The following is a 10129-nucleotide window of genomic DNA, read 5'->3' on the forward strand; positions in this document are numbered from 1 at the left end:
GTTCTGTTTGCAAACACAATAAGCTGACGAGAAAAATTCTTCTCCATAAGGTAAAGAGTTGCAACTGTTTATATACAGTACTTAGGTAATAGCGATTTTGTCTTCCAAAGGGCGATATTGTTGTGAACAATATACGTACACACGAAAGACGTATTTGTATGTTTTCTAAACCAGCGAACTCTAAGTCTAGGTGTTCCTGGTGTTATTACTTTTTGTTCTTTACGGTCTTAGTGTTTCCAGATTTTCCACTTTGCCTTTTTTTCTCTTATTATTCGCTCTTTTCTGAGTCATTACACCGAATGCATACAAAGTTTAAATAATACACTTGCCAAAAATTTTACTGAATATAACTAGTTTTTTTTTTTTACTTCAATCTTGTAAATAACAGAACTGTATGTTTTCAAGTAACTATTAATTTTTATACTACTACAACAACTACAACTACAACAACAACTGCTACTACTACTACTACTACTACTGCTAATAATAATAATAATAATAATAATAATAATAATAATAATAATAATAATAATAATAATAATAATAATAATACTAACTGGAGACTTTTCGTGTGTATAACAATTGCTTTTGAAAGGAACAGGAATTTGTGAATAAAGAGATCAACAGAGCTTTTATGAGCGGCCCAAAAGAGTGAAATCTCATTCACTGCATAAAATATGTGACAAATATTCTTTGAGGCAGCGCTGTCAATCTCAACATCATGGGGTTCTGACAATGAAATTAGTTTTCTCTTTCATAATTCGCAGGTAAATCTATTTAGCTTGACGTTATATTAGGAATGGCATAAAATTCGTTCCAGTTCCTCTCGTATACGAAGAGGAGACGAAATCTCATGGGGAAACTGTTCGCCAATCTATATTCAGATCCTAGATATTACTGAACTTTTTATATTTTTGTATCGTAAAAGTTTTTCGAAATCTTTTGTCATTTTATTTCTTGCTTTCATTTGCTTTTAAACAGAAAAAAAAATAATACGGAAATGATTCGATTAGTTTTCAGACCCCTCTCTCTCTCTCTCTCTCTCTCTCTCTCTCTCTCTCTCTCTCTCTCAATACAAGCCAAGCTCATCGCCAAAAATGGGACCCACATCAAAGCCTCTTTAGTCTTTAGCGACTAAGCGATACCCACTCAGATAAGAGAGAGAGAGAGAGAGAGAGAGAGAGAGAGAGAGAGAGAGAGAGAGAGAGACTGACTCCCGCAGATTAAAAACAAAAATAAAAGCCTACCACTAATAAAATTCCTCAATGAAAAGACCTCTGGTCGAAGCTCCTTGTGTGCGTGTCTATGAGCCCGTTTTCGCGCTGGTGCGCGCGCAAAGGGCCCTATTCCGAAACTGGCCCTGAGGCGATCAACTGTTCTTGACGTATGAAAACGGCCCAGTCTTTAAAAAAAAAATCTCTTATTTCTTGAAAGGGGGGAAAAGAGAGAAGTTTTCATCCGATATCCACATTCGGAGGGAATTCCTAAACCTCCTCTTTGACGGCAGCAAATCTGAGTCTCCATTGCCTGCAACGGGCACCGAGATTTTAAGAATGCTGTTATTATTATCAAGAGAGAGAGAGAGAGAGAGAGAGAGAGAGAGAGAGAGAGAGAGAGAACATCCCAAATTTCTTTTATGCAGAGAGAGTTATACACACAGACAAAAGCAGAGAAAATAGATAGATATATCGATAGATAAATAGTAAAGGTTTGCCCGTCCTTCCCCAAAATACTCTTTTTTCCTTTTTTTCTCGGGGGGGGGTTGGAAAGAAAATGAAATTCATGTACGTGAGTTCTCACATAAGAAGAGAGAGAGAGAGAGAGAGAGAGAGAGAGAGAGAGAGAGAGAGAGAGACGTTATATCTTCGATATATCGGTAAGATTTTATCAAAGTAGTTGTGAATATGCATAAATTATATTATTACAGTAAATACGTGTTTGGATTCTCTCTCTCTCTCTCTCTCCTCCGCCAACCCCGTAGATCCTCAATGGACGGGTGGGTATCGTTCTCAGCTAGCACTCTGCTGGCCTCGCGTTCGATTCTCCGACCGGCCAATGAAGAATTAGAGGAATTTACTTCTGGCGATGGAAATTCATTCCACGTTAGAACGTAGTTCGGATTCCACAATAAGCCGTAGGTCCCGTTGCTGGGTAACCAATTGGTTCTTAGCCACATAAAATATACTTTTGTCTCTCTCTCTCCGTAAAAGAAGTCGCTTCCATGTAAACGACATACGCATATGGGAAGGGTCTGCATGTGGGAGGCAAAAGCACAAGAGCCGAATTAAGAGCGATAAGAATCGATAATGCGGCAGAACGCATGAGAGAAGTTGATGATACGAAAGAGGATTCGAAGCGAGAAGAGGAATGGACGCAATCCGTAACATGAAGCGAACAAATGAAACAAATCAGAAAAAAATGGACTCGAGACAACACTGCTGGTGAAAGCGTTCCGTCGTGCGTGGGCAAAAGAAAGAAAATGACGAAATAGAATATAAAATAAATATACGAAGCATGGAAGGGGAGAGATTTCCCTAATTCCGTAGAAGCGCGCGAATATAAAAAGGGAGTGATTTCTCTCATCTGGTGCACGCTTTTAACTAACGTGCTTCCCGCACAGATTCGCTAATGAAACTAAGGAGAGAATCGGACGCAGGATTTTACTGGGACGTGAAACTGCATAAGAGAATAAGCGGATTTCTCGCGCTCTTGCGAGGGACAGTTTTGTTTCTTCGACTTCCTTTCGGTTTGTTGGTGTTCGTTACACGATTTTTTTTTGTGGTACGAGTTGTTGTGAAAGGATTTACCAGTCTCTTCTAAAAAGGAGTCTTAAGTTATAATATTCATGAATAACGTATGTAAAGCATTGAGTCATTCATATAAAGTAAAATCTATACATACACAAATGCACACACACACATATATGTGTATATATGTATATATATATACATATATATATATATATTATATATATATATATATTTATATATATATATATATATATATATATACATATATATATATATATATATATATATATATATATATATATATATATATATATATATATATATATATATATATATATCTTATAAGAGATGCTGGTGCAGTCAGACCACAAAACACATCAGGCAAGGGTGACGAAGTGAAGTCGGTCATTATTAGGCAATACATTTATCACGCCGACGCGTTTCGTAACGACACTGTTACATTCTCAAGGCTAAAAAAATGAGAGAAAAAAGGTACAACATTAAAATGCATGGAATACAAAACCTTAAGAGTCTCAGCATATCATATACAGGTACATTAAAAAGCAAAGTAACTCCAGGAGAAAGCACTTAGCTGACACCGAAAGTTGAAGACTGAATGCCTGGAAAAGGAGAGAGGAGCCACAAAGAAACCGGTTCAAGCCAGATACAGCTGTACAGGGGATGTGTGAGTTCAACTTGGGCACTAACTGCTTAATAAATAACGGTTCTGAAATGAGCAGTTCATGGAAACAACTTGTCTGGCCCAAAACAGAGAGGTCACAGTATTCGATATCGGATTTACATATTTTTGGATGATTTATGATGTACTAATAACAGGATTAGCAGACAGTTCCCTGTTTAGGAAATTTTTGCAGTAGCTATAGAAAATATGATATGGAAACCATGTCGTTACGAAACGCGGCGGCGAAATAAATGTATTGCCTATTAATGAATGACCTTCACTTTGTCACCCTTGCCTGATAAGAGTGTGTGTGTGTGTGTGTGTGTATATATATATATATATATATATATATATATATATATATATATATATATATATATATATATATGTGGCTCAATAAAAAAATCCAAAAATACTTGTAATAGTGAATTTGGACTTAATTTTGCCTTAGTTGTATTGTATATTTCTAGCTCACGAGTAAGAGATTACATACACAAACACACGCATATATAATAAATATATGTATGTATGTATGTATATATATATATATATATATATATATATATATATATATATATATATATATATATATATATATATAATGTATATTCGTGTGCTTATGTGTATGTAATCTCTTCCTCGTGAACTAGAAATATGCAATACAACCAAGGCAAAAATTAAGTCTAACTTCACCATTACCAAGAATTTTTGGATTCTTTTTTTATTGAGCCTTTCAAAAGAGAAACGGGTAATTAATATGCTCCTGTATTAATTATATTACTTAACACACTAAGAAGGTTTGTTGTATGATTTTATTTGAGAAATCCACACCGACGACACAGTAGTTTACATAGGGAAATCCGTGTTCGTGACTTCCCTTCAAAGGAGGTTTATCTTTTCATGTGGCTGCTCTCTTTCTTTGGTAATAATGAAAATACGCATTCTTTGCTTTATCAGAATTAATGCCTCTCATTCTGCCTCCCATTTCTTTGACGTTTCATTCTTCTTCTTCTTCTGTTTAACGTGCTTTTTCCCCATTTGTATGGGGTAAGCACGATGCCTTCTTTTGAAGGACTCTGATTTGGCTTTAGGGTAGACTTTGTAGTCTCGATCGGCTGCTGCCCTGCCTGTCATCGCTTAGACCCCGGTAGCGTATGGACATGTATTGTACCAGTCACCAGCGCCCTTTTCTCCCAGCAGCGAGGAGTTGTTGCGCGGTTAGGTCGACAGTTCTGGCTCGAGATGTAGTCTGATCGGCTGTCCTGTCATCGCTTTTTAGATGGAGATGTATTGTACCATCAGCGCCCTTTCTCCCAATGACGATGAGTTGTCGCGCGGTTTCGACAGTCCAGACGTGGGAGGTGTCTGTTATGTTTTCAGAAGATGTTTCATCTTCCTCTGTAATGACGATGACCTTCGGTACCAAACATGAAGCTAAAGTTCTTCGGGAACTCACCGTCTGCTCGGGGAAGCCTGAGCGGGAGTCAGTGGTTCGTCGAGGCAGAAGTCTTCTCACCTCAGAAGTGCGAAAGTCTTTTGAATTTTTTGGAATGGCAAGTGGCAGCAATGCTGACTTGTTATCTCTCTGTGCAAGCGCCACCATCTTCCTCGGTCTCCTCTGACACTTTCGACGTTACCCCGAACGCCGTCTTTGACAAAGGGCAGACAAAGCTTTACACTCTTTAAAATGCAACATAAAAGTGTATCTCTCGGTCTTTCTGGAATATTTCATTGTTCAGGTCTTTTAAGCGTCCCACATCAGACAAAAATCTTGATGAAACAATAGGTCATTCCCAATACAATAGTAAAAAATATACAAGTGTTTAAGAGAGCTGATTAACAGCTCTCCTAGAGAGGGCTGGCCTGAAGGATTAGATTTATTTTACGTGGCTAAGAACCAATTGGTCACTTAGCAACGGGACCTACAGCTTACTCTAGAATCCGAACCACATTATAGCGAGAAATGAATTTCTATCACCAGAAATAAATTCTTCTAATTCTTCTCTGGCCGGTCGGAGAGTCGAACGCTGGGCCAACAGCGTGATAGCCGAGAGCTCTACCCACCCCACCAATGAAGAACTACAAGTATGAAGAGACTGAAGTGGTCACAATGCAAGAGTGTGGGCTCGCTCCTATGTCTGTCATGTTCAGAGTATTTAGTTGACTTTTTTTTTCTTTACACCTGAATAGGCTATGGCGTCCCCATCTCACTTATCCAGATACACCGATACAGTTATATACGTCATCGAAAATATAAATAGATGAAGACTGCAATACATAAAGCATATCACACTGACACCATACGTACAGCGGTCAGAATTACAAGCGAGTGCGGTCAGGCCAAGCGCTGGGTGGCCACTTTCAACCAATCGGCGCTTCTTAAGTGAGTGAAAAGAAGGACCTGGAGTGGTTGGACAGCAAGATGAAGAGATCCAGAAAGTCGAGATAAAAAGCAAGGTTCAAAAGGTGGAACCGGGAGAAGACCCCACAGCTGCAATAAGAAATATAGTTAGAGAGGTTGGACAGCATGATTAAAGGGAGGAGGCGGAAAGTTAGGTACAGTAAAATGCTATAAAGTGGACGTAGTTAGGGGCAGAAGGGATATTGTAAACACCGTTTATTATATATTGCCTACAGCGCACAAAGTGAGGTCCACTGTCGGGACTACCCACCCCAAAGTAGGTCTCAGGTGAACGTGACCCGTATACTTTATATATTTCAGATTTAAAGTCAACAACGTTACGACGGTGAGGCTGTTGTGTTTAATTCTACAACTGAAAAATGTTTGTGAATTCGATAGGAAAATGTGTGTGTGGGAGAAGACCGCGTCTTGTCTTCCTGGGCATCATAACGGGTATGAACCCTCTTGTGGTGGGAGAGTCTCTTCATTTATTCCCATTTCCGAATGGAAGCTTCTAGCAGATGGCATATCCAAAGCTATGAGGAAAATGAGAAGTCACTGTCTCTCTCACACTCACACACACACACACACACACACACACATATATATATATATATATATATATATATATATATATATATATATATATATATATATATATATATATATATATATATATATATATATATATCTCGACCTGGCTCTAGCTCTTCGTTGGGCGAGTCGGCAGAGTTGTGGCCTAGCATTCGCTAGGCCTGAGTTCGACTCTCCTGCCGGCTAATGAAGAGTTAGAGGAATTTATTTCTGGTGATAGAAATTCATTTCTCACTATGATGTGGTTCGGATTCCACAATAAGCTGTAGGTCCCGTTGCTAAGTAACCAATTGGTTCTTAGCCACGTTAAATAAGTGTAATCCTTCGGGCCAGCCCTAGGAGAGCTGTTAATCAGCTCAGTGGTCTGGTTAAACTAAGGTATACTTTTTTGTTTTTCGACCTGGCTCTCAATAACGTTAAATTCAACTTAAGTTTTCATTCGATTGAAATATCTCAAAATATCAATAAAAACTGGACTCAACGAAAATGTAACTGTAGAGAACTTTTTAAAGCATTGAACTTTTTGATTTGACAAGGTAAGAGCTTTCAGGTGACGTATTACATCAAAAATTTAAGAATAAAAATTTTTTTTTTTTTATTCTTTTGTCGCATCAAAAAAGTTCAATGCTTCAAAAAGTTCTTTACAGCTACATTTTCGTTGAGTCCAGTTTTTATTGATATTCTGAGAAATTTCACTCGAATGAAAACTTAAATTGCATTTAATGTCATTGAGAGATAGGTCGATGCGGGCTTCCTACCTCGCTGCCAGGCCGTCAACCGATCTGCGGTTGCTAATAATTCCCTTGTTTTTATTTCCCCTCCACAAAAAAAAAAAATGTACGACTAGTTTTACTGATAACTGTAAAAACCTTTACGTAAAAAAAAGAAGCGGTTCTCGGTTTCGAAATAGATGGAAATTATTTGGTGCTTTTTTCCGTGCAAAGCTGAATCAGTGCATAACTCATACTGTACGTGCTCGTACGTGAGTACAACCCCGCATATAGTTATGTATATATATACATACATATATATATATATATATATAGTAGGATGTATACATAGGAAGAACAATCAGCTCATCATTGACATATATTAATTAATAGCTGCGCTTCGGGATCACCCATATCCCATCTTTCCTGGCTAAAAAGATACAAAAAAAAATCAGCTCATAATTGAAACTTACAACAGAGCTTCAGGATCAAAATTAAAATCTTTTAAAGAAAAATGACAAATGATAAAAACAATTGAAATAGATTACCTTCCAAAATTAAAATCCAGAAGATGAAAATTTAATGACAAAACAAAATTAGATTACCTTCCATAGTAAAGTCCAGAGGATGAAAGTTTAATAAGAGTAAACAAGGTTAGGAGGTGAACAAGAATAGGAGAGGGGTACTGGACCATGTTTAAGTGGGGTAGAAGTTCAATGATTATTGAGTGATGGAACAATTTTCTTGATAACCAAGGAAATAAAAATAAATAAATAAAAATAAATACATAAATGAAAATAATAAAAAAAAAATAAATGAATAAATAAATAAATGAGTAAGTAATTAAAAATAAATAAATAAATAAACAAAAATAAATAAATAAATAAAAACAAAAAATAAAAATAGATAAATAAAAATATATAAATAAATAAAAATTAATAAAAATAAATAAATAAAAATTAAATAAATAAAAATAAATAAATAAAAATATTAATAATTCCCTAAAACAATGGTTTTCAACTCATAGAAGTGTGGGGAATACAAAAAGGTGATGCAATTAAGAACGAATAAAAGCAGCAAGTGCTCATTATGAAGGAGGTGTTCCTTCTGCGTCACCAAATCGCCATAGGCCTTGTAGTCCGATGCAGCAAATGATTTGCAAAGTACGAAAACATTAGATATGACGTCTTGGAGTTTTAAATACGTGTAAAATGTGGTGCGCAAGAGAAAAACTGCATGTTTCATCACTTCACGAGACTAAGGTTAGAGAGCTGCTTTTAAAAGAATCCTAAGGATAGAGAATGATTTTATCTTGGATGGCTACGAGGTGTAGAGTTAGGAAAACTGTATCACAGAGATTGTGTGTGTGTGTGTGTGTGTTTTATTTCATATAAATATTTATAGGCATCTGCTTTTAAATGAATGTATAATATTATCAGTGAAGGACTACCGAAAGTTGGAACAAAAAGTAAAAAGGAAATTAAAATAAGAAGTAAAAAGGAAATTAAAATAAGAAATATTCTTTAAACGAAAATTCTAGGTAAAATAGGAAGAAATGAATTAGCTTACCATTTCAAATGAACTAAGAACAACAAACTTGAAATAAATTGCATATAACAGTTCTCAAGTAAAAAAAAAAAAAAGAAAGGTTCTTGTTACACGCATGAAAATAAATCTAGCATATGACCAACGCAGCCTTAAGTTAGTCACCTAATGCTAGCCATTAGAGAGGACAGCGTGAATATGGTGGCCCGCCGTAAGAATACGAACATTAAATTACAAACTCACCTATAAATCACCTCTCACCTCCCACCTGCTTCTCTCCCAGCGCACCGTCACGCCTCGAACACCACCAAAACTCCCCTACAGGGCAAGAACCAAAGCCCTTTGAAACCATAAATCAGGATATGCAAGGCCTCTGACGTGTGGATATCCTAATTCCTTCTCTCCTGTAATTCCAAGGGGAAAGGAAACAACTCGGCAAGTTGGTAAGCGTAGGGATAGGGTTGGTACATATCTCACATATCCGGACATTAGTACTGGAACGTAACTTATCAATTATGCAACACGTGTATATTAACGGAAAGTTTGATAAGTGTACACACACACACACACACACACACACATATATATAAAGGCAAATACCACGAAGGAAAGCGTAACAACGGAGAGGTTGCTAGGCCTTTCAATACACGGTCCTTTACTAGCAGACTGATGAGAAATATAAAAGTTTATAAGAAAGCTCATATAACTGACAGATGACATACAGGTATCCCCGAGGATGGGGGATTATAAAGAAACAGATGCACCTGGAATCCGACACAGTTCAAGAATTAGTGGACCTACCAAAACAAAGGTAAATCTTTAACAGGTTTTACAAAAGATTAGGCCTAACTGGCTCAAAAGCATGGAGGAGTCAGTTAAAGGGTTATACAGGGGAAGAGACTGATCACCAAAAATGACCTTGGAATGAATAAGCTGATTACATATTTATAAAAGTATAACACTTACATTCTCCTTTAGGTAAACAATAAAAATTTTTGCAAAAGGAACAATTTTAAAAAAAACTGTTAACCATACGAATACATAGAAAACATATATAAGGTAACTAACAAGTAATTAAGTCGGTGATTTTATCTTTAAGGTCATTCTTGAACATTTTACTAATTAATATAGGGGTCCAAATAATACATGCTTGGCTAAGGTTGAAATTACAGCCTGAAGTAAGGAAGCTGAATAATTGCAGATTCTAAAAGAGTTCGTGAAGAGAAATCTTTTGATCTGGCAATCACTGAACTTTCAGTCTAATTGATCCTGCAGGAGTTTTCACTTAAATGAATGAATATTGTATTGGATGCTTTCCCCATTTTGACAGAATACTTATGCTGCTTAATTTTCACTTCTAAATCTTTACTATATTGACCTATATAAAAAGAAGAGCAGTCCAACCACGGAGTTTTATATTATGTTGTTGCTTTCCTTAGGGATAATT

The sequence above is a fragment of the Macrobrachium rosenbergii genome, chromosome 24 (genome assembly GCF_040412425.1).
Source record: "Macrobrachium rosenbergii isolate ZJJX-2024 chromosome 24, ASM4041242v1, whole genome shotgun sequence".
In the NCBI taxonomy this organism is placed as follows: Eukaryota; Metazoa; Arthropoda; class Malacostraca; order Decapoda; family Palaemonidae; genus Macrobrachium; species Macrobrachium rosenbergii.